The 24,376-nt window shown below is 41.7% G+C and overlaps 1 long non-coding RNA gene across 1 annotated transcript; it reads left to right on the plus strand.

Moving 5' to 3' along the window:
• Positions 1-2,243: 2,243 nt before the first annotated feature.
• LOC116365352 (uncharacterized) lies at positions 2,244-19,524 on the plus strand. Its single transcript, XR_004208093.1, has 2 exons — positions 2,244-2,575; positions 19,005-19,524. It is a non-coding gene; the product is annotated as an uncharacterized LOC116365352 (long non-coding RNA).
• Positions 19,525-24,376: the final 4,852 nt, after the last annotated feature.

A 24,376-nucleotide genomic window follows, 5' to 3' on the forward strand; every position in this document is an offset into this window, starting at 1 on the left:
TTTGTCCAGTCTTTGGTTTGAGTATCATGTGGTGTGCACGCCTAGTTTGTTAATTTAGCATAGCAGATGCTTTTATATTCCCATGCCCGCAGACAGCACAAATCTATTTTGTAACAACAATATCATGGAATAAAATATAATAAATTAGATAAAAAAGTTACAAGTGCATATAGGCCTACCTTATGATATGCGGCTCTGTGTTAAAAAACAAATGTCTTTTTCTCAAATTCAACGATTAGATACTTCAGATGTAACTGGTTCATTATTACACTGTTAGCACTGTTCCTAACTTAGACTAGCCTCTTATTTAACAGCCTGTATTGAAATCACAACCTCTCTGGTGCTGTAGCATGCGCTCATTCAGTCTCTTGCTCTGGTTTGATATTACAATATTCTACTTGTCTCCAGTCATGTAAAATGAAGTAGAATTGCATAAATGTGTTTATAAAAGGCCATTTCTTCTCAGAACTCAAATAAGATGATAGATTCATGCAGTGCTTTTATTATAATGGAGATCTTTTCCCCTCTACCCTTGTCCGCGGTGGAATGTGAATCCACAACCATCTGACAACTTTGGCATGTAGGCTAATGCTTACAAAATGAAGAACAGCTTCTAAAACTACATATCTAAAGGCTCTGGTCTGTCCTAGGATTGAGGGTGAACGGTAGGCATGTTCTCTGCTATCCACTTTGTTTCATTTTGGATACAGGGGAGGGTCATTTTTCTCATTTCAAACGGTCAGGGAGTGTAAAAATACATTTTACTGATGGGTCATCCATATTCATTTCAGAGAGGTCCAATTTTCTCCAGGTATCCCTCATTATAAATACCTTACAGTCCCTTAACAGTTCACAAGCACCTCAGTCAAGAAACTCAAGATAGATCTGACAGACAAAACCAAAACCTGAAAACCCACATCATTTCCTTCTCACACTACATCTTAAATACTTTGAGGGCTTGTTTCCCAGACACATATTAGGCCTAGTCCTGGACTAAACCCCTGTTTTAACGGAGATTCTACATTGTGCATACTTTTTAGTCCAGGGCTTAATCTGTGTCCAGGAAACAGGCCCTGAATGTTTGATCTACGGGGGTTCTTCATTTAGTTGATGGACCTACAGTATGCTCATTGTCATTCAATCATACAACACCATGGAGGAGATTCCCAACTCTAGTTCTTATCATGACAATAATGTTTTAAAACGTCATACGAAACATAAACACAGTTGTTCATATTACAGTTTCAGAAAAGGGGAAGTTGTTTAAGAGCAGCACTTTAGGGAAGTTGGACAAATATCTAATGCAGTGAGTTGATAAAATCTTGTTACCAAGAGGAAATGCCCTCTCTTCTCCATCCTGAACACAGACTTGCATGAGCTCACATTATTATATATTGTTTTAAACTTAGGCAAGTCAGTTAAGAACAACTTCTTATTTTCAATGATGGCTGAGGTACAGTGGGTTAACTGCCTGTTCAGGGGTAGAACGACATATTTGTACCTTGTCAGCTCAGGGGTTTGAACTTGCAACCTTCCAATTACTAGTCCAACGCCCTAACCACTAGACTACTCGGCCACCCCTTCAAGCCCAACATTCAAATAAGAGGCAAATTGGTTGCAGTCAGATCATTAGTCCCAGAGAAACAGATAAAGTCACCTTGAGTTACTCAATTTGATCAACTTCGCTTTCTCTATGAGATACAACAGAGTTTGTCTGCACAATTTTTTTCCACACAACTGTTAGGTGTAGCCATCAACGCTTGTGAACATAGCCACGGGATGTAGTGGTGGTGTAACACCCCCTGAAAAATGAAAAAGAAGGAAAAAAACGGAAAAGAAACAGCACCCAGCCCCCACCATCAAACTGCTTTTTATAGCTATGCTTGTGTAAATGCTTTTGCACGTAAAAACTCCCTAAAACATTAGCAAATGGGTCGATGCCTCCTTTTTATATCAGCTGTGTAACTTGAGGGTGTAGGCTACGCCTGGAACAACAGTGGAAGTCCCATAACATTGTATAAAGCATCAGGTAGCCAAGCCTGCAGACATAGTAATTAAATTTGGGAACATAACTAATAAGACTAATAAGCCTAAATGTATAGATTACCTATATATATATATATATATATGAGGTTTCTGTATCACATGGAAAAATGTCTAAAGGTGTCACACATGAGTTTAACACAGCTGTCTCTAGTCTCAAGTCTCCACAACCACAGTCACAATAATCAAGGGGCACATACCGAAGAGATGCAGCAGCGTCACCTTCAGTTTTTTTCTTTGAGAAAACAGCATTGTAGCCTACAGTCCATACAATCATCCAACTGGTTCCACTAAATCATCTTCAAATAACATGACATAGTCTGAGATACTCGACAAGAGCGCCCAGACATTGAGTTTGTTAGTTTAAGCTTTCCCATTGGTGGGTGGAGTTTACTGTATTTGCTTTTCACAAACAACATAAAAAAGAGGAGGGGCATGGAGGGAGATATTATCCTGTTTTCAGAGCGGCAGCCTTGGTGGTGTACCCAGTAATCTTTGCAGTGTTTTTCAAAATGATGAAACTGCATCAAAGGTAACACCTGTTAATTTGTCTCTGAAAAGTGTGTTATAGATGCACTTATCCTGTGTGCATTCTTTCTGTAATAGGGTGAACTATAACTTTTTTAAGATACACCGGGCCAAAAAAGACATGTCGACCTATTTTGAGAGGGTTATGTTAGCTAGTTAAACCATTTAGCAGTTGTCAGTTAATTCAGATGTACTAAAGACGTCTCTTTTCTTGTTCTACGGGAGTGTTTTTAACCAGAACAAGAACAGTTCACCACGTTCATACACTCAACTATGACACTATGACAACTGCGATACCCTCATAACCCACAGCTTTTTTCTTCTCACGCTATAACAGTATCATTATTGAGACATTCACAGCATTCTCAACCATCTTCCCCATCTCATTTACTGTTCTGACCACATTGACGTTTTACGTGAAGCCCACTGCCTGTTTCCTCAACATCTTATCTATCGCTCTGCTATCTAGCTTCTCTATGTGACAGACATTTCCTTTTTGAAGAACAGTCTGATACCATTAAATGCATCTTAAATACTTGCCATACTTTTAATTTGATCCAAAGGGTTCTTCATTTTGTTGGTGGACCCAACAACATTGGAAGACTTGATAGAGCTGATGGTCACTTTAAATGGAACACTAGTCACTTTAATAATGTTTACATACTGTTTTACTCATTTCATAATGTACATACTGTATTTTCAGAAAATGCCATTCAGACTTGGCTTGGCTTGTCACAATCTTTATATATTTTTTAATTCCATTATTTTACTTTTAGATTTGTGTGTATTGTTCTGTTGGAGGTTGGAACACAAGCATTTCGCTACACCTGCAATAACAACATGTGTCTGTGTCCAATACATTTGATTTGATGTACAGTACATTTCTATGAGGATGACACTGTTCTCTATTCAAGTGGCAGCAGTTTGACTTTGACTTTGAAAAAGCTCAAACAGCTTTTAACATCCGTCAACAGAATCAGTATGATTTGAAGCTCCTTCTGAATTCCTCTAAAACAAAACACATTGTCTTTTCCAATTACTAAACACTCTGAAAACCATGTCATTACTTCCTTGGAAGGAAATTCCATAGAGCGAGTGAAGCTGAGTTCCCATAATCATGTTGAGAACCTGGTAAAGAAGATCAAGTTGAGAATAGGTTTTTATAACCAGCATAAGGGTTGTTTTTCTTTGGAGGCCAGAAAATAGCTGGTACCGAGTATATTCCTGTCTGTCTTGGACTACAGTGATGTAATGTATAAACAGACCTCAAGCACAACCCTGATTTCGTGTATCATGCAGCTCTTAGGTTTATTAGCAACCAAAAGCATCTGACACATCACTGTGATCTCTATAGTGCTATTGGCTGTTCGTCGTTGACTCTACTACACTTACACATTGTTACACTATGATTTAGAAGGGCATTTTTGGAAAACTTCTTTGATAAGGTCCGAAAATTAAATACCAGCTACGGTCTCACTACTTACTTTTAATGGTTACTGAAATCAGAACAGATAGTGGCAAAAAGTATTTTAGCAACTAATTCCAGTGATTTTGTGTAATTCTGTGTAATTCTGTCCGGACCAGCATGAATCTCCAGAATCTTGTTTCCTTGGAGGAGTTTGAATGTTTGGTTGACACATGTTTCTAAGGAATGTGATTGTCATTCGGACTTGATGCTGTGGTACATATGATAGATTTAAAACAAATCTAAGACGATTATATGTTTCTGTAATTGAAATGTATGTCTGTCTATGTAAATGTAACTTTTTTATGGTGTGTCTATGTCTGTAAGTTGTTACTGTATGTCTGATATTTGTATCAAACATTGCTCACCCCTGCTGCTATCTTGGTTGGACAAGGTCTCTCTTGAAAAATATATTTTATCTCAATGAGACTAACCTGGATTAACAAAGGCTAAATAGAACATAATAATAATTCTCCTTCAATAATACATAATGGGGGCGTTTCCCAATTCACTGATCCTGTTACAGTGTCAGAAAAAGATCAAGAGGAAGTGTGAGCTTTGTCAGTTGGCCAATATTCAAAACAGAGGCTAAATTCGGCTCCCAAGTGGTGCAGCAGTCTAATGCACAGCATCTCAATGCCAGAGATGTCATGATAGTATCTGGTTCAAATCCAGCCTGTATCACATCTGGCCATGACTGGTGCACAATTGTCACTGTGTCGTCTGGGTTTGGCCGGAGCAGGCCGTCATTGTAAATAAGAGTTTGTTCTTAACTCGCTTGCCTTGTTCAATAAAGGTTAAATAAAAAATAGTGATGGTGAAGCTGTAGAACCTTTTGAGGATCTGAAGACATATGACAAATCCTTTAAATCTCCTGAGGGAGATTTGTTGTGCCCTTTTTGTCATGCCCTCTTCACAACTGTCTTGGTGTGTTTGGATCATGATAGTTTGTTGGTGATGTGGACACCAATGAACTTGAAGCTCTCAACCTGCTCCACTACAGCCCTGTCGATGATAATGTAGTCCACAATCATCTCCTTTGATTTGCTCACATTGAGAGAGAGGTTGTTATCCTGGCACCACACGGCCAGGTCTCTGACCTCCTTCCTATAGGCTGTCTCATCATTGTCGGTGATCAGGCCTGCCACTGTTGTGTCGTCGGCAAACGTAATGATGGTGTGGGCCATGCAGTCATGGGTGAACAGGGAGTACAGGAGGGGACTGAGCACCCACCCCTGAGGGGCCCCATTGTTGAGGATCAGCGTGGCAGATGTGTTGTTACCTACCCTTACCACCTGGGGGCGGCCCATCAGGAAGTCCATTATTCAGTTGCAGAGAGAGGTGTTTAGTTCCAGGGTCCTTAGCTTAGTGATGAGCTTTGAGGGAACTACGGTGTTGAACGCTGAGCTGTAGTCAATGAATAGCATTCTCAAGTAGGTGTTCATTTTCTCCAGATGGGAAAGGGAAGTGTGGGGTGCAATAGAGATTGTATCATCTGTGTATCTGTTGGGAAGGTATGCAAATTGGATTGGGTCAAGTGTTTCTGGGATAATGGTTACACCGAGCAGTCGAAGCACACACAGGTTCCACCGGCTCCAAATGAGATTACAGCTGCACAATGAATTGAATTCAGATATCCATATGACATGCAATATTTTGAAATGACACCCAGCTGTGTATCGCGTCCTTTCTTTTTTTTTACTCCGTTTTTTCCCCTCTTGCGGCTGCTTTTCACACACAACAAGCCCGGCCCCGCCACTCAAACAGTACAATTCCTCCTCTTCGCTGTAATATTTACTATACGTTTGCATGCTGTTCTGTTATGTCAAATGCAGTCAACGGATGGTTGCAAACAAGAATGATGCTGCTTTCCACTTTGCTTCTAAATATACATCATCCTACTTCGATTATTCCAATAGTTCATCCAAGTGTTTTGATATATATTGCAAGTTAAATTGCAATTGCCTATATCGTGCAGCCCTAGTTACAGAAGCCACCTTTTTCACTAATACTTACCCAAGAAGCCTGAACTGTCAGAACCACATATAGACCAATTCCATAGACCCCATGGTTTCAAAAACAATACTCACCTTGCGAATATAAAATGTCAGAACCTCAAGTCCAAAACATTAGAACACTTGTCATGACTTGGTGAAACACACAAGTGCGCTGCATAGCATCGACTAGAGTCGATGAACCATGGCAGCCCGAGGCCCAAACACACAGGAAATCTACAGTAACCTGAAATCTATATACTCGCACGCTGCCACGGCAACCAAAGGCTCAAATCCACAGAAAGCTGAGGTAATCCTGATAATGTGCACATTAGGTGCTACCACACCTAAAGGCAGCACAAGGCTCAAACTCACAGGGAACTGTGGTAACCCAGATAAGGGTTACCAGACTGCACAACCTGTACGCTACCTAACACTATGAGCAACACTGGGAGAAGATAAATCCAAGCTATAAAACCTTACAAAGCTATGTGTGGAACCCCAATTCACTGCAGCACAGTTATCACCAATCGTCATGCCCCTGAACAATAGCCAAGAAGCTGCCACACACATATGGAGGAGATGAGAAAGGGAATAGTTTGAAAAGTGGGACCTGTAAGACATACAGTAGGCATAACATTGGGAGCAAAAGGTGCATTAGGATGTAACATCATTTTGGAGTTTCCAGGTGCGAACTCCAAACAGGAAGGGTGTACTGATAGCTCGTGGAGATCCCGAACACGCTTGGCCGACACCAAGGACATGAGCAGGGCAGTCTTGTAGGAAAGGATTTTCTGAGCCACAGTCCAATAAGGCTCACATAGAGCGTCCAGGACCAAAGCCAGGTCCCAGGTTGGTGCCATAGCCTTCGACTCTGGTCTGAGCTGACGCACGTCTTTCAGGAACTGCACACAAGAGGCTGAGACCCCGGGGTAAAGCCATCAATTCCTACATGACACGCCAAAATGGCTGCCATTTAAACCTTCAATGTGGAAAAAGAAAGGCCCTACACAAAAAGTTATTGCAAGAACGTCAAAATGTCCACCAAAGAAACTCAACCACTGAGGGGTGCAGTCTCCATGCCATAGAGATATCTGTGAAGATACATCACCCTGAGCGACAGGAAATTTGCACTGCTCCTTAAGAACAGATAACGTGCCAGGTTTAGGAGAAAGAGAGACCACATCCCCCTGCTTGATGACAGACCTTACCAGCACATACTGGTCCTCCAACATCTGAAATAAAAACCTCAGCTATAGCAAAACTGTCTATCTCTAGGGAATTAATATGCAGCATTCTTTGCGCTGTTTACCAAATCCCTCTTTCTGAGTAGCACTCCATATCTCAGTAAGGATGCTTCGGTCACGATGACGCTGCAGTCACTACCCGGGCCATGAGAACCCCACCTCCATGTTCTTGTTAAACTCTTGCAGCAAATCAATTTGATACATCTATAGCATATTAACCACATTCAACAACCTGTCAGCGACTCCCGCAGCTTGGTACCCTTTGTTCCGCTGATGCTTTGAGAACCGACAGTGTTTATTCAGAAGCATTAGACTAAGATTGTCAGCATCTTGAGCTAAGTAACTTGCCAGCTTTCCATCCATCAGCGTTGTGCAAACAAGCCCCGCCTCCTCCATACCCTCTACACGGCTCCCGAGTGGCACAGCAGTCTAAGGCACTGCATCTCAGACTCTGGTTTGAATCCAGACTGTATCACATCTGGCTGTGATTGGGAGTCCCATAGAGCGGCACACAATTTCATCAGCTTGACCGAAAGAGGGGTATCACACCTTGCCTTTAGCTCATCGGCAAAATCTTTAACAATTTCTGAGGTCTCTTCACCAGAAGACCCTTTGTCAGCAGTCTCAATCTCTCTCACAAAGTCAGCCCAACACTCAATGGAAGTTGAACGCAGCCGGAGGCAATGGTCACACAAATTGGTACGAGCCAAAGCCTCGTGTTTCTACCTAGGACAAACAGGACAGCACTCCTGAGTATCTTTAATTTGCATTGTGAAACTACATGCCCTAGGTTATGGCCGGAGGTTCAAACTCGGCTGGTTTGCCTTTGTGAACTTAATCTTACCACTGGGCATCTTGCTCAAGCAAGGAAGCACAGGGCTACACAAGCAGAGCAGAAAGTAGTGGATTTTAGCAGACACAAATCCTTCCCAGGCAAGGAAGAATTAGCTACACAAGCAGAGCAGAAAATAGTTGGCTTTCAGCAAACACAAAAACTGATACCAAGACCCAAAACTCACAACACCTCGGGGTACGAGTACTCTCAACCCACTATCATAGACCTAAGTCACAGCTCAATTTAGTAGTCTTTGTGTGATTGAACATTTTGTAAATTCCTTGACACATTCTTGCTTCAGGCGATCAAAGAATTTAAGAAATGAATGCCTGCCCCGGTATTAGTACCAGGAAGACAGGGCTAACTGTCATTTTTCAAGACCGCAAACAGCTTTTGAAGAACAAATCGTTCAGGAAAAGTATTATCAGCTAGCGTTTTCATTCTGATTCAAGTTAGTGAGGGAAGACTCCAGCTTCAGTCATTTTTGCAATTCGTTCCAGTCATTGGCAGCAGCGAACTGGAAGGAAAGGCGGCCGAAGAGGAGTTAGCTTTTGACCAGTGAAATATATCTGCTGGAGCATCTGCTATGAGTGGGTGCTGCTATGGTGACCAGTGAGATGACATAAGGCGGGACTTTACCTAGCAAAGACTTATAGATGACCTGGAGCCAGTGGGTTTGGCGACGAATATGAAGCAAGAGCCAGCCAACGAAAGCCTACAGGTCGCAGTGGTGGGTAGTATATGGGGCTTTGGTGGCAAAGCGGATGGCACTGTGATAGACTACATCCAATTTGCTGAGTAGGGTGTTGGAGGCTATTTTGTAAATGACATCGCCAAAGTCAAGGATCAGTAGGATAGTCAGTTTTAAGAGGGTATGTTTGGCAGCATGAGTGAAGGATACTTTGTTGCGAAATAGGATGCTGATTCTAGTTTTAATTTTGGATTGAAGATGCTTAATGTGAGTCTGGAAGAAGATTTTACAGTCTAACCAGACACATAGGTATTTGTAGTTGTCCAAATATTCTAAGTCAGAACCGTCCAGAGTAGTGATGCTAGAAGGGCAGGCGTGTACGGGCAGCGATCGGTTGAAGAGCATGCATTTAGTTTTACTTGCATTTAAGAGCAGTTGGAGTCCACGGAAGGAGTGTTGTGTGGAATTGAAGCTCATCTGGAGGTTAGTTAACACAGTGTCCAAAGAAGGGCCAGGTGTATAAAGAATGGTGTCATCTGCGTAGAGGTGGATCAGAGAATCACCAGCAGCAAGAGCGACATCATCGATGTATACAGAGAAAAGAATGGGCCCGAGATTTGAACCCTGTGGCACCCCCGTAGAGACTGCCAGAGGTCCGGATAACAGGCCCTCCGATTTGACACACTGAACTCTGAGAAGTAGTTGGTGAACCAGGCGAGGCAGTCATTTGAGAAACTAAGGCTGTTGAGTCTGCCGATTAGAATGCGGTGATTGTCAGAGTTTAAAGCCTTAGCCAGGTCGATGAAGACAGCTGCACAGTATTGTCTTTTATTGATGGCGGCTATAATGATATCGTTTAGGACCTTGAGCATGGCTGAGGTGCACCCATGACCAGCTCGGAAACCAGATTGCATAGCGGAGAAATTACGGTGATATTCTAAATGGTTGGTGATCTATCTGTTATCTTGGCTTTTGAAGACTTTAGAAAGGCAGAGTAGGATAGATATAGGTCTGTTACAGTTTGGGTCTAGAGTGTCACCCCCTTTGAAGAGGGGGATAACCGCGGTAGCGTTCCAATCTTTAGGGATCTCAGACGATAAAAAAGAGAGTTTGAACAGGCTAGTTATAGTGGTTGCAACAATTGCTGCGGATAAAAAAGAGAGGGTCCAGATTGTCTAGCCCAGCTGATTTGTAGGGGTCCAGATTTTGCAGCTGTTTCAGAACATCAGCTATCTTGATTTGGGTGAAGGAGAAATGGGGGAGGCTTGGGCAAGTTGCTGTGGGGGGTGCAGAGCTGTTGACCAGGGTAGGGGTAGCCAGGTGGAAAGCATGGCCAGACGTTAAGCATTTCCCAGTTTAGTTCCCCTAACAGTACAAACTCTGATGATAAATGGTGGGCAATTAATTCACATGTGGTGTCCAAGGCACAGCTGGGGGCTGAGGGGGGTTTATAAAAGAGACTCATTTCTGAAAAGGTGGAATTTTGAAAGTAGAAGCTCGAACTGTTTAGGCACAGACCTGGATAGCATGACAGAACTTTGCAGGCTATCTCTGCAGTAGATTGCAACTACACCCCCTTTTGCAACTCCACCCCCTATGGCAATTCTATCTTGGCGGAAAATGTTGTAGTTGGGGATGGAAATTTCTGAATTTTTGGTGGCCTGTCTAAGCCAGGATTCAGACACAGCTGGGACATCAGAGTTGGCGGAGTGTGCTAAAGCAGTGAATAAAACAAACTTAGGGAGGATACTTCTGATGTTAACATGCATGAAACCAAGTATTTTACGGTTACAGAAGTCAACAAATGATAGCGCCTGAGTAATGGGAGTGGACCTGGGGGCTACAGGGCCTGGGTTAACCTCTACATCACCAGAGGAACAGAGGAGGAGTAGGATAAAGGTACGGCTAAAGGCTATAAGAACTGGTCGTCTAGTGCATTGGGGAAAGAGAATAAAAGGAGCAGATATATTGTGGTATTGTGTACATTTACAATGAAGGTAACTGAATGTTAATGTCTATTGTGAGAGAATGGAACATTTTAGAAATGTGTCAAGACAAAACAACGCAGTACAAAAGAAAATGGAATAAATACGTCCAGAACTGCATGGTGAAAATAACTGAAAAACAAATTGCCTTTGTAGAAATATAATTGTTTGAGTTGTCAGATTCTATATATTTTCAACACTATGCAGGATTAAAAAATACTATATTTGAAAGTTATCCAGCATTCTGCAGCTACCATCAGAGTTGCATGTCCCTTTCTATGACTGTGGTGTGGTCATTTTATTTACATATGATCAGAAGCATAGCTGATAGGAATGTCTTTTACAGAATATAGGCCTACACAAACGACTTCTGATCTCCTGTACATCACAGTTCTATCTGCAAGGTTCTTTGAATAAGCCCCTGACGTTAGTCTTATAACAACACGCACAAATGGAGAGAGAGTGTGGTAGATGCTTCTGGTTGCTCAAATAAGACTACAAATACACATGTATCAAAATGAACACGTCAACCCACATGGATTCCATCAAACTCTTCATCATCCCCATAGTATTGTGGTTGCATGAATATGCATGTGTGCATGTGCGATTGCATTGCATGCTATGTAGAAATGAGCTTCTTTCTCACCATAGCGTATGGTTATCGCTTCTCTGTCTGTTCTCTTTGTAGTCAGTAGCCTATATGGGTCAGTCACTCTCATTCTCACTTGCTTATAGGAGCGATGTGGTACCTTCCTCCAGCACTGTACAGCTTCTCTTACGCAATACAGCTCAAGCCACAAACCATGCTCTCAATCTCCTTTACCCCCATTCCTCATTTCTATTTTAGGTCTGGATGTGACCTTCTCAGACTTTAAGAGTCGTAGGTCACAGTGTATTTTCACCTCCATCTTGGTTTTGCTGTGCCTTTATCACATTAGGTTTAACTGTAGCTAACCTCACCTGATAAAGCATGCCTCTGTTCTCTGTCAAAGGAGAATATAATAAAACACGTATGCAAAGTCAAAGAAGACTACGTCACTACAGGAATACTGTATGGACAATATGGTTGATATTTTACTAAGAGTGTTTTATATGGAATTTATTATCTTGCTGTCTTGGGTTATAAGGGGACACACCATATTGGATCAATAAAAAACATTAGCCACACCATTCCAAAGTGCTTTATGTGTTACCTGGCACCATGTGGTAATGATGGGCAGGGGCTTGACTGGAATTTGAAATTGTGAATTAGGGGTGGTTGGCATGCACTAACGGGGCAGAGGGATGTGTTACGTTTTCAAACTGTCTTTCATTTGCTGAGAAATAGACAACACCAGCATCTTAATAAAACAATTTAAGAATTATTTAACTAGGCAAGCCAGTTTGAACCCGGGTCTGTAGTGACACCACTAACACTGTGATGCAGTGCCTTAGACCGCTGCACCACTCTGTCCCCTAATTGAAACATTCACTGCAACAGCCTTATTCTAAAATTGATTGAATCGTTTTTTCCCCCTCATCAATCTACACACAATACCACATAATGACAAAGTAAAAAAATGAAATATAACATTTACATAAGTTTTCTGACCCTTTCCTCAGTACTTTGTTGAAGTGCCTTTGCCTGTGATTACAGCCTTCTTCTTTGGTATGATACTACAGGCTTGCATACTTGTTTTGGGGGAGTTTCTCCTATTCTTCCCTGCAGATCCTCTCAAGCTCTGTCAGGTTGGAGGGGGAGCATCACTGCACAGCGATTTTCAGGTATCTCTAGAGATGTTTAGTTGGGTTCAAGTCCTGGAAATCGTTGGGCAACTCAAGGACATTCAGTCTCGAAGCCACTCCTGCGTTGTCTTGGCTGTGTGCTTTGGGTCGTTGTTCTGTTGGAAGGTGAACCTTCACCCCAGTCTGAGATCCTGAGCCCTCTAGAGCAGATTTTCATCAAGGATCTCTCTGTACTTTGCTCAGTTCATTCTTTCTTCGATCCAGACTAGTCTTCCATTCCCTGCTGCTGAAAAACATCCCCACAGCCACAACCATGCTTCACCGTAAGGATGGTGCCAGGTTTCCTCCAGTTGTGATGTTTGGCAGCCAGGACAAAGAGTTCAATCTTGGTTTCATCAGACCAGAGAACCTTGTTTCTCATGGTTTGTGAGTCCTATAGGTGCCTTTGCCAAACTCCAAGTGGGCTGTCAAATGCATTTTACTGAGGAGTGGCTTCCGTCTGGCCACTCTACCATAAAGGCCTGATTGGTGGAGTGCTGCAGAGATGGTAGTCCTTCTGGAAGGTTCTCCGATCTCCACAGAGGAACTCTGGAGCTCTGTCAAAGTGGCCATTGGGTTCTTGGTCACCACCCTGACCAAGGCCCTTCTACCCTGATTGGTCAGTTTGGTCGGGCGGCCAGCTCTACGAAGAGTCTTGGTGGTTCCCAACTTCTTCCATTTAAGAATGATGAGGCCCCTGTATTCTTGGGGACCTTCAATTCTGCAGAAATGTTTTGGTACCCTTTCCCAGATCTGTGCCTCAACACAGTTCTGTCTCGGAGCTCTACGGACGATTCCTTTGATATCATAGCTTGATTTTTGCTCTGACATGAACTGTCAACTGTGGGACCTTAAGCAGACAGGTATGTGTCTTTCCAAATCCTGTCCAATCAATTGAAATTACAATCAAATTGTAGAAACATCTCAAGGATGATCAATGGAAGCAGGATACACCTGAGCTCAATTTCGAGTCTCATAAGAAAGGGTTAGAATACTTATGTAAATGTGATATTTCCGTTTTTTTGCTAACATTTCTAAAAATCAGTTTTTGCTTCATCATTATGGGGTGTGGATTGATGTAGTTGCATGCATTTAAATGCATTAAAATGCATTTAATCCATTTTAGAATAAGACTGTAACGTAACAAAATGTGGAAAATGGGAAGGGGTCTGAATACTTTCGGAAAGCATTGTACAGTAAAGGGACAATCAAAAATATGTACAGCTGTTCTCATTCTCAATTCAATTATTGACACAATTAATGACAATATAACTTATGAATGCCTCACAATATTTTTATAAACCAACAATGTTTTTCCTCATAATACTGTATGTTTAGAACTTTAATTGTGATCTGATGACGTTTCAGGTAAGACCCAAATGCAGACTGTGTCGAAGTAACAATGTTTATTACAGAAACATGGGGCAGACAAATGACCGGTCAAGACAGGCAGGGGTCGATAATACAGAGTAGTGGGGCAAAGGTACAGGATGGCAGGCAGGGTCAGGTCAGGCAAGGGGTCGATAATACAGAGTAGTGGGGCAAAGGTACAGGATGGCAGGCAGGGTCAGGTCAGGCAGAGGTCAGTAATCCAGTGTAGTGTGGCAAAGGTACAGGATGGCAGGCAGGGTCAGGTCAGGCAGAGGTCAGTAATCCAGTGTAGTGTGGCAAAGGTACAGGATGTCAGGCAGGCTCAGGGTGGGCAGAAAAGTTCAAAACCGGGAAAAAGAGGAACAATCAAGAGACAGGAACAGAGGGAAAACCGCTGGTAGGCATGACGAAACAAAACGAACTGGCAACAGAGAACACAGGTGTAAATACACAGGGGATAATGGGGAAGATGAGCGACACCTGGGCGTGACAGGTGTCATGGACTCATTATGTCCATAGCTCCATCTATGAACGTCAGAGCAAAACCAACTGATGGAGATGTCGTTGGGCTGAAAAACTAGTTACAGATTGTGTCTTGAAAGGTTTCAGTTCCATCTTGTGCTCTCTAGATCCACCCGACAGTCTTGTGCTCTCTAGATCCACCTTCTCTGTTTGAGATGAACCAGGGTAAATATTATCTTTAAACAAGTTGTCACTCAGTAAACACTTATATGACGTGTGCATGTCTTGTAGGATCTTCTTTGGAACGTGTCTCCGAGTTTAAAACGTGTCCTTTCACATGTAGTCACTGGTGTCATGGTGCTGGGGATAATGAATATGGGTTTGGAGCCAGACCTGAACTACGCTTTATCATGTCTGCATTTTGCGAAGAGTAAAATGACACCCGAGATCCCTTTCTAAGTCGAAATGGACATCAATATCTACCCCTCAGAAATGTTTCAATAGAATCTACATGGTGAAAGGAAAAATAAACCTATGGACATTTTGTTTCATTTTGTAGCCTAACCACCACTGCTTTGAAGGAGTAGTTGGGTTTATCTCAAACACCTGATATTTATATTATACACAGCTGCTATCCACTGACAAGCTTAACAATTAACAGCTTTAACAAATACAGGCAGGGCAGGCACCTAAAACTGACATTTAAACAACAGAACAGTCAATACTGAAGAGGCTTTGGCTGAGCAGTAGCATAGTAAACACGGTAGTGAATTGGTTTAAAAGATACGTTCCATTTGTTTTAACCTACACATTGGGATTTGGGACAAAAGGCAAGAAAGATTATCCTGATACTAACTCAATGCATATCTATTGAACTGGTCTGTATCAGTGGATGTCATTGAGGCCCCTATTTTTATTGTATCTTTATTTAACTAGGCAAGTCAGTTAAGAACAAATTATTATTTTCAATGACAGCCTAGGATCAGTGGGTTAACTGCCTTGGTCAGGGGCAGAACTGCAGATTTTTCAGCTCAGGGATTTGATCTTGCAACTAATCAGTTACTCGTCCAACACTCTAACCACTGGGCTTCCTGCCACCCCATGAGAAAGACTGGAAATGACCAACACAGGAAGCCTGAAATGATGGCACAAGCGCAACATTTATTTCTCCCATAATACCCTTAACATATGTTCATATTGTTTCAAAGTCTTATTTTAAGGAAGGACTGGAGTGTGTCATCAATTGATTTATGTTGTCACTGCGAGACCAGTTCTGGTTTTCCTTTTTGCTCCTCCTCGACAGGGAGAGGGAGGGAGGTAGGAAAGGGACAGGCTATAAAGGACAGGGAAAGAGGGGCAGAGAGATGGGAGAGAAAAGTGGTAGAAAAGCAACGAAAGTTAAAATAATAAAATAGTAATACGTTTCATTATTAGATACTTTGTGCCAGAGGTAAAAGACAAGACACGCTCTCTTGTCTACTCTCATTGTTCTGCAAGAGGTAACTCAACAGATAACACAACACACATCTAGAACCTTTCCTAAAGGTAGTGGGAGGAACCACGACGCCAAGCTTCAAATGTCCACAGACTTTGCAAATACTGTAAAAGACTGTATGAATATAACAAAGGCATTAGTATATACTATATGTGCTGTGTGGCTTAACATAACATAACATATGGGCAAAACTGGTTGCAATGAGATCAGGCCTGGTATCAAACGCAGGTGGTCTGTGCAACTCAATACCACATTAACCCACTGACACAGAGCTAAAGCCAACAGTTGTAGCCATGAGGGCTGTGTACTGAATGTCAACTTACACTCTTCAGATAAAGGAACGTAAATATATGGCTAGGGAGGGTGTGACTAACTGACAGAGATACACAGATGCTCACCTCCAGGAAAGGTTCTGCAAACACTCAGGAGTCATGTGTATCTTTGCATACTAACTGTGTCTGTGCTTGCAGTCTTTCTGGCATCAGAGAAGTCCAGCTAATCAGGTAATCATTGTTAGAGAGTGTGTGTGTGTTTATGTGTTACTTCTGCTTTTTCAACATTTAGAGAAGTGAATCAGACAGGTAAAAAAAAAAATGCAACTGTTTGACCAAGCAGAGGAAGTGCCACTTTATTGGACCTGTATCCTGTGTTCAAATTAGTTTTTTGAGCTAAAATGTCCTGGTACTGTAAAGTTCACAATGCCGTTGACCTTAATAAGGGCCCCAGGACCAGTTGAAGCAAAATAGCCCCATAACATCAAAGATCCACCACCATATTTTACAGTAGGGATGAGGTATTTTCTGCGTTATGCATTGTTCTTTCATAGGCAAAACCCACCGCTGCTGTGTGTGGCCAACAAGATTTATTTTCAGGTACTGGTTCCAATCCAAGTGACATTGGCATTTATCAAACTCTAGGCAGTGATATGGTCAGATGTCATTAAAATAGAGTTCTTTGGCCATGCACACCAATGGTGTGTATTATATTTTTTGCTAACCTTTATCAAGGCATCCAATAATTGCAGACCCCACTGTACATATGCAACTGTCTCTGCTTGTGATCACAGACTAATTTCCTTTCCCATCAGTCTGTCACATTGTGTGGTCAGCGCTTTTCTGTCACATGTTACTTGTGGTTTGACCCCACTGAGAAGGAGACCCACACAGTCTTCTCTGTGTACAGGAGCCCCGTCTGACACGCAGGCGAAATACCACTGCTATGAATACATTCCACTGTATCAAACAAAATAGGTCTACTCATAGTTTGTCATAGTACTTCACTAAAACTTCCAGAGTTTTCACCAAATAGGACTTGCATTAGAGAAAACAACAATTTCTCCACCTCTAAATTTTTTATTTTGTAACTCTTATTGTGGTTTATGTTTCAGTTGCGTATATTCCATTTATTTTATTTGATGACATTTTGATTTAATCTCATCTCTATAGAGCTTCTGCCTATGCTGTCTGCCAAAATCACTGTTTTAGTAGATCCGTGTCTGACGCACACTAACCGGCATAGGTGGTGGGCCAAACCAAGATGCAGTACCTGCTTTCGTTTTTGAGACAATCGATCTCTATCGAGGGAGGAGCTGTTTTTTTTTGGCATGTTATTTCCATATTTTTTAAATATTTTTTATATACTGTACTGTATATATTGTTTTACGCCTTTTTCTGCCCAATTTCGAGATATCCAATTGGTAGTTACAGTCTTGTCCCATCGCTGCAACTCCCGTATGGATTCGGGAGAGGAGAAGATCAAGACCCATGCATCCTCCGAAACACGACCCCGCCAAGCCGCACTGCTTCTTGACACAATGCTTGCTTAACCCGTAAGCCAGCCGCATCAATCTGTTCGGAGGAAACACTGAACAGCTGGCAACCAAAGTCAGCATGCATGTAAAAACCAGCCCCTCACAAGGAGTGAGGGGTTGTTTTTTAAATGCGGTGTATATTTGTTTAACTCATTTACTTTTGTTGGCAATGTCAATTCTTGCAATTATTTCCAAATACTTAATTTTATATTCGCTAGCTGGACAGGCCAATGCCGCTGAGTACTAAACTGTAAATCAATCAAAGATTGTGTACTGTCCATGGTACTATCGCTGCTGATCATGTCTGCCAATCACATTATCTGTATCTAAGAAAGCAGACGGCTGGTGATGACTGCTCGCGAGAGTTTTCTGTCTGACAAACTGCTATGAGGTACATTTTTTTACATTCGTTTGTAAACTAACTATTTAGTTATACTGTAAGACTTTTCTGTAATTTCAATAGTAAAACACTGTATTATGCACAGTATAATAACATGCATGTGTTTTACAGCATTAATGCTATAGATTGCACTGCATTATGTGTCAAATGATGAAAAATACAGTTATTAACTGTTATTCGTAAGCCTCCTGTAAAAATGACTCTAACATACTGTATTTCTTTACAGTAATAGCTTGTGCCGCCCCCATTTCTCCTTCACCCAAATCCAGATAGCTGATGTTCTGAAAGAACGGCAAAATCTGAACACCTACAAATCAGCCGGGCTAGACAATCTGGACCCTCTCTTTCTAAAATTATCTAAAATCTATTCTAAAATTGTTGCAACCCCTATTACTAGCCTGTTCAACCTCTCTTTCGTATCATCTGAGATCCCCAAAGATTGGAAAGCTGCTGCGGTCATCAACTACCAACTACCTCATCCCCATACTGTTATTTGATTTATTTTTCTCCTTTGCACCCCAGTATCTCAACTTGCACGCTCATCATCTGCACATCTATCACTCCAGTGTTTAATTGCTATATTTTTATTATCTCGCCACTATGGCCTATTTATTGCCTTACCTCCCTTATCCTACCTCATTTGCACACATTGTATATAGACTTTTTCTATTGTCTTATTGACTATGTTTGTTTATTCCATGTGTATCTCTGTGTTGTTGTTTGTGTCGCACTGCTTTGCTTTATCTTGGCCAGGTCGCAGTTGTAAATGAGAACTTGTTCCCACTCTGCCTGCTCGACAGAGAAACTGAGCCCCCGGTTTGTGGGGCTGTTCAAGGTTCTCCGGAGGGTCAACGTATAGATTATAGCTTCCCAGTCACTATCGCATCTCACCCACTTTTCATATGTCTCCTCAGGCTGGTGGTTCCTGGTCCCCTTGCCGATGCTATCCCCCACGACATCCCCCCCAATCCCCCTGGACATCGAGGGGAGTCAGGGATATTTTATCAGATCCCTACTGGACTCCCGGCGTTGTGGGGGTCGGCTCCAGTACCTGGTGGACTGGGAGGGGTATGGCCCATACGAGCGGTGTTGGGTTCCGGTTGAGGATATTCTGGATCCCAACATCATCCATGATTTCCACCTTTGCCGCCCGGAACACGTCAGGGGGGGGGGTTACTGTCACGTCTAGTCCTGCTCCTCCACTCCGGCGTTCGACATTGCCTGACTGCTAACCACCGTTCCTGGGATTCATCATTACGCACACCTGTTTATCATTATGATTCACACCTGGACTCCATGACCTTCCTCATTACTTCACATTCATCTGTCCCTCTCTTACGTTTGTCCACAGTCACTATTGTTCCAATGCTTTTCGCCACTGTGATGTTCTCGTTTCATGTTTATTGTTTTATTAAACATTTCACCTGCACCTGCTTCTCGACTCACAGCATCTCCGTTACAATAGAAATTATGGATTGCCTCTTATCCGCTCGCCATTCCCTTATGCCATAGTTTTACATCTCAATTGTCAGTAGAAACCACGTTTGTTTAACCAAGTCAGCCATATCAGCTACAGCGGTTCTTTAAAAAAAAGTTGCGTCATACTACAGCACACCTTGCGGGCTACCGCAGAATTCAATGGCACGTTATTTCGGTGTCAGCCATTTTTGCCAGTAATGCTAGTTAGTGCAGAGGGCATCTTTGAGAAGCATTTGACAGTTTTTAATATTGGCTGTATGTCACGCCCTGGTCTTAGTATTTTGTGTTTTCTTTATTAATTTGGTCAGGCCAGGGTGTGACATGGGTTTTGTATGTGGTGTGTTGTGTCTTGTTTTTTTTTCGTACGTATTGGGATTGTGGCTTAGTGGGGTTTTCTAGGTAAGTCTATGGCTGTCTGGAGTGGTTCTCAATCAGAGGCAGGTGTTTATCGTTGTCTCTGATTGGGAACCATATTTAGGCAGCCATATTCTTTGAGTGTTTTGTGGGTGATTGTTCCTGTCTTTGTGTTTGTTGTCACCAGATAGGCTGTTTTAGGTTTTCTCACATTTATTGTTTTGTTAGTTTATTCATGTATAGTTTTCTTCATTAAAAAACATGAATAACAATCACGCTGCATTTTGGTCCACCTCTCTTCCACCAAAAAACAAAACCCTCAGTGTTTCCGTTAGGGAAATATGGTAATGTACAACGTGAACGGTTGGGATTAGGCTACTAAGAGCAAAAATAATCCTAACATTTCCACCCCACAATTGCAAGCTAACCAATACCCAAACAAAGTTTCAGGGTGAAATAAAAAAAGACCAGTCCGCATGCTTGTCTCAGAGCAGCACGAAACGGTGCTGAAATAGTTGACCACACGTGGGTAGGCTATTGCTTCAAATCCTGTTATATCAATTGGATGGCTTTTGGTGTTCCAGTAAGCAACAATTTGTTGCATTCATTAGCCTACTTTACTGTGAAAAATGTTTAACTCTTCCAAGCCTACAAGCAAGAAACTGACGATAAAACAATGCAACAAATACATTGATCACCTCAGCAAGGTTTTACCTGTGGTGGTGGAACTGGGGGGAAGTGCAACTAAAAGGTAGTATAGATGTACTGTACAGTAGTTGAAATAAACATTTTGGAAGTCTTTTTTATTATTATTTTAACGAAAGCAAAAAAGATGATGAAAAGATACTGTGTAAAACTTTAGAGTACTTAAGCATTGAATTTTTATTTTATTTTACCTTTATTTGACTAGGTAAGTCAGTTAAGAACAAATTCTTATTTTCAATGACGGCCTAGGAACAGTGGGTTAACTGCCTGCTCAGGGGCAGAATGACAGATTTGTACCTTGTCAGCTCAGGGATTTGAACTTGCAACCTTCCGGTTACTAGTCCAACGCTCTAAGCACTAGGCTACGCTGCCGCCCCATGTACATTGGAAATATGGGGGATTTTCACACCTACAGCAGCCGGGGCAATTAAACTAATCGATGGATAACAGATCGACTTTCGGGAACTCATTAACACGTGTTACTGTGTGTGTTTGTGTGTGTTTCGATCCTCTCTCACTCTGTCTCTCACTCACTCACACTCACACACACACACACACTTGCTGTCTTGACCTCTAAATGCTCGGCTATGAAAAGCCGACAGACATTTACTCCTAAGGTGTTGACCGGTTGCACCCTCTATAACCACTGCTCATATTATTTTACCCTGCCGGTCACCTATGAATGTTTGAACAGCTTGAAAACTGATCTAGCCATTATGTCCATGTACTCTTACAATCTCCTACCAGTTTGGATTTAAGTGTAACTTTTGTCTAATGAGGTCTAATGCTTTAATATTTAATCAGTTCTGCCCTCCGATTTCATGTTCATTATATAAATAGGCCCATGTGCACCTTCTTCAGATGAACCGCAACATGTTGGCTAATTTAATTCATGAATGCGTTATATATTTTGTGTTTTTATTTACAGTAGTGGACAGCTGGAGGCATTTTGTTTTTCACAAGTGTGATTTTAGAGTTCTTAAGCATCTCGTCAGATAGACAGCCCTATCAGTAAGGCAATACAGAGTGCAGTAGGAAACATTGCTATGTGGAGACAATCATGATAATAAAAAATGCATTAGCCATTGGAAAAAAAAAATACTTGAATCGTGTGGTAATAACGGCTTGTAAGGCGTAGTCGGAACTGGAAAGTGTGGTTACCATGCACAGATAGCAGGTCAAGAGAGACGGGGTCTTAGTGTTTGAGATTTGTTCCGTTTTTAAACTCACTTCCTCTTGCTGTGAAATACACAACCACGAGCTCATCAATGGCATCTTAGTTGGATTAAATGCTAATGAGATCATTTTAAGGTTTCTGTATTAGCACTTTATGACATCTTCTGATGTAAAAAGGTTTTTCTAATTCAATTGGATTGATTGAAGATACAAGGAGTATGATAAATTATGTTTATTTCTCTTTATGGAGTCGTGTAGTGAGAGTCTCTGTCTCTAAACTGGACAGGATGTGGTGGGGCTGCAGAGAAACAGAGATGATAGATAATGGGGGCAGGGAGAAATACACCATCTCTAACTGACAGCATCAACCACACGGCCAATGTGACAAGCAGCAAAAATCTGTTCAAACTAAATTAATTGAAAGTGTTAAAGTGTGGGATTTAGAGTATGGCTAATGCCAAATATAGTAGTGTTAATTGTATATAATTTCACCTTTTGAGATTATGGTAAATGCTTTATTTGTCTCTTCCCCATTGTGGAGTCTTTGCAAAGATTGGGGAGAGCTGCTGTGTGAAACTACACTGTGAAATAAGAAAGTCTCAAAACAGCATGGTTGTGGAATAAACCAGTGTTCAAAGACACTGTACACAGGGCTGCAGTCTCTAAGGTGCAGGGTAGAGTATAGGGTGGTAGCCGGCTAGTAACAGTGACTAAGTTCAGGGTGGAGGCCAGCTAGTGGTGACTATTTAACAGTCTGATGACCTGGAGATAGAAGTTGTTTTTCATTCTCTCGGTCATAGCCTTGATGCACCTGTACTGTCTGCACCTTCTAGATGGTAGCAGGGTGAACATGCCGTGGCTCGGGTGACTGAGATCCTTGATAATCTTCTTGGCCTTCCTGTGATACCGGGTGCTGTAGATGTCCTTGAGGGCAGGCAGTAAACTGAGATCTGGTGTTTGGAGGGTGTTCGCAAATAATACCAATGTAAGTGTTTTAATACACCGAAATGAAGTGTTCTGAAACACTCAACCTAAATATTGGTGTTTTTAAGAGAGTGTTGTGAAAACACTTTCTGGGGTTTCAGTTTATGCAAAAGGCAGCATCATATCACTAAAACTGGTTTAGAAATAAGAATGGTTTATAGCCTAAATATTTATTGATAATATAAGGGTCTACTGAGAATATATTTTTTTATGAATTCCACCTTTAGATGGTACATTTCATTAGAATTTTACCCTCTCAACCACATAGCCACACTACAATACATTATCCTGTGATGAATTGAAATTGACAACAAAAACCAAAACATACATATACTTAATAAAAATGTATACAAGTCATACAGAGCCTGTGGTCTAGCGACAGCAGTAATGCACCTGGCTTAGACACTTCACCCCTCTCCCCACTGAAGATGAGGGTACAATTCCCTGCTCTAGCCCTTCCATCTGTTTCTCCCACCTATCTGTATCCCCTCTGTCATTTCATAACTGTCTAAACAAAATGTCAAAATACCACAAAAATACATTTTTCAAAATGTATGCAAGTCATTGAAATGATGTGTTAATTTTATTTTACTTTCAGGAATATAAACCAAAGAGAGAGAACATGTTATGATTTAACTTATTAAAGTCTTTGGTTTTTAACACATTGCAGTTCCTATCTTGGCACACATCATCCAAAGTTATACGCTACTATGCACAGTCTTCCCAGAGCCACCAGTTACAAGCTTTAAGAGATGTCCTACCCTGAATGACATTAGTCCACAGCTACCTTACTGGTGACTCTAAAAAGACTTGACTAGACCACAAACCCAGGGGCTCTTTTGAATGCAACCACTGCAGACATTGCAGAAACATTGCAGAAGCATTGCAGAAACATTGAAGAAACATTGCACGTAAAAAGTATGTTGATGACACAGCTTCTAAAACAGAGTTTAAAGTAGCATCTCATGAACTATAACACCACTCATGTCATTTACTGATTGGCATGTACACAGTGCAAGGTTTTCTGTATTTGACGGACATAGCAACGCCTTCAACACCGCTTAGCGGAACACAAGTACACGTATAGGTAGGCTATGAGGACTACCCAATGACAAGGCACTACAAGTCTTTAAACCATGGTGACCCTGCCTCCATACGAGCTATGGGTATGGGTCATGTTCCGGACTCAATTAGAAAAGGGGAACATCCTAAACAGCTAAACCAAAGGGAACGTTTTGGGATTTACATACTACAGATCACTAAGTTAAGTATCCTGTTTTAATTGAAGAAATTGATTTCTCAACTTTCCTGTAGAGTTGTGAGAAGTCCCTTTGCTGTCATCTAGTGGACATATTGCTTTATTGCCCTCAGCTATGTTTAGACTGCTGTGGTCTTGTGACCTCACACACCAGAACAGAAGGTGGCGTTGTATGCACCTAAAAGTTGGATGCAATCCACCAACCAAATCTCAAAGAAGAAGAAGTAGGATTTTCAATGAAAGAAGCAAGTGCAAAATCCCAAATTCTTGCAGGTCAACCTCCCAGGGGAGGCTCCTTAGAGGAGGAAGGGGAGGACTGTCCTCTTCAGA

Source organism: Oncorhynchus kisutch, unplaced genomic scaffold (genome assembly GCF_002021735.2).
Source record: "Oncorhynchus kisutch isolate 150728-3 unplaced genomic scaffold, Okis_V2 scaffold1222, whole genome shotgun sequence".
NCBI classification, from domain to species: Eukaryota; Metazoa; Chordata; class Actinopteri; order Salmoniformes; family Salmonidae; genus Oncorhynchus; species Oncorhynchus kisutch.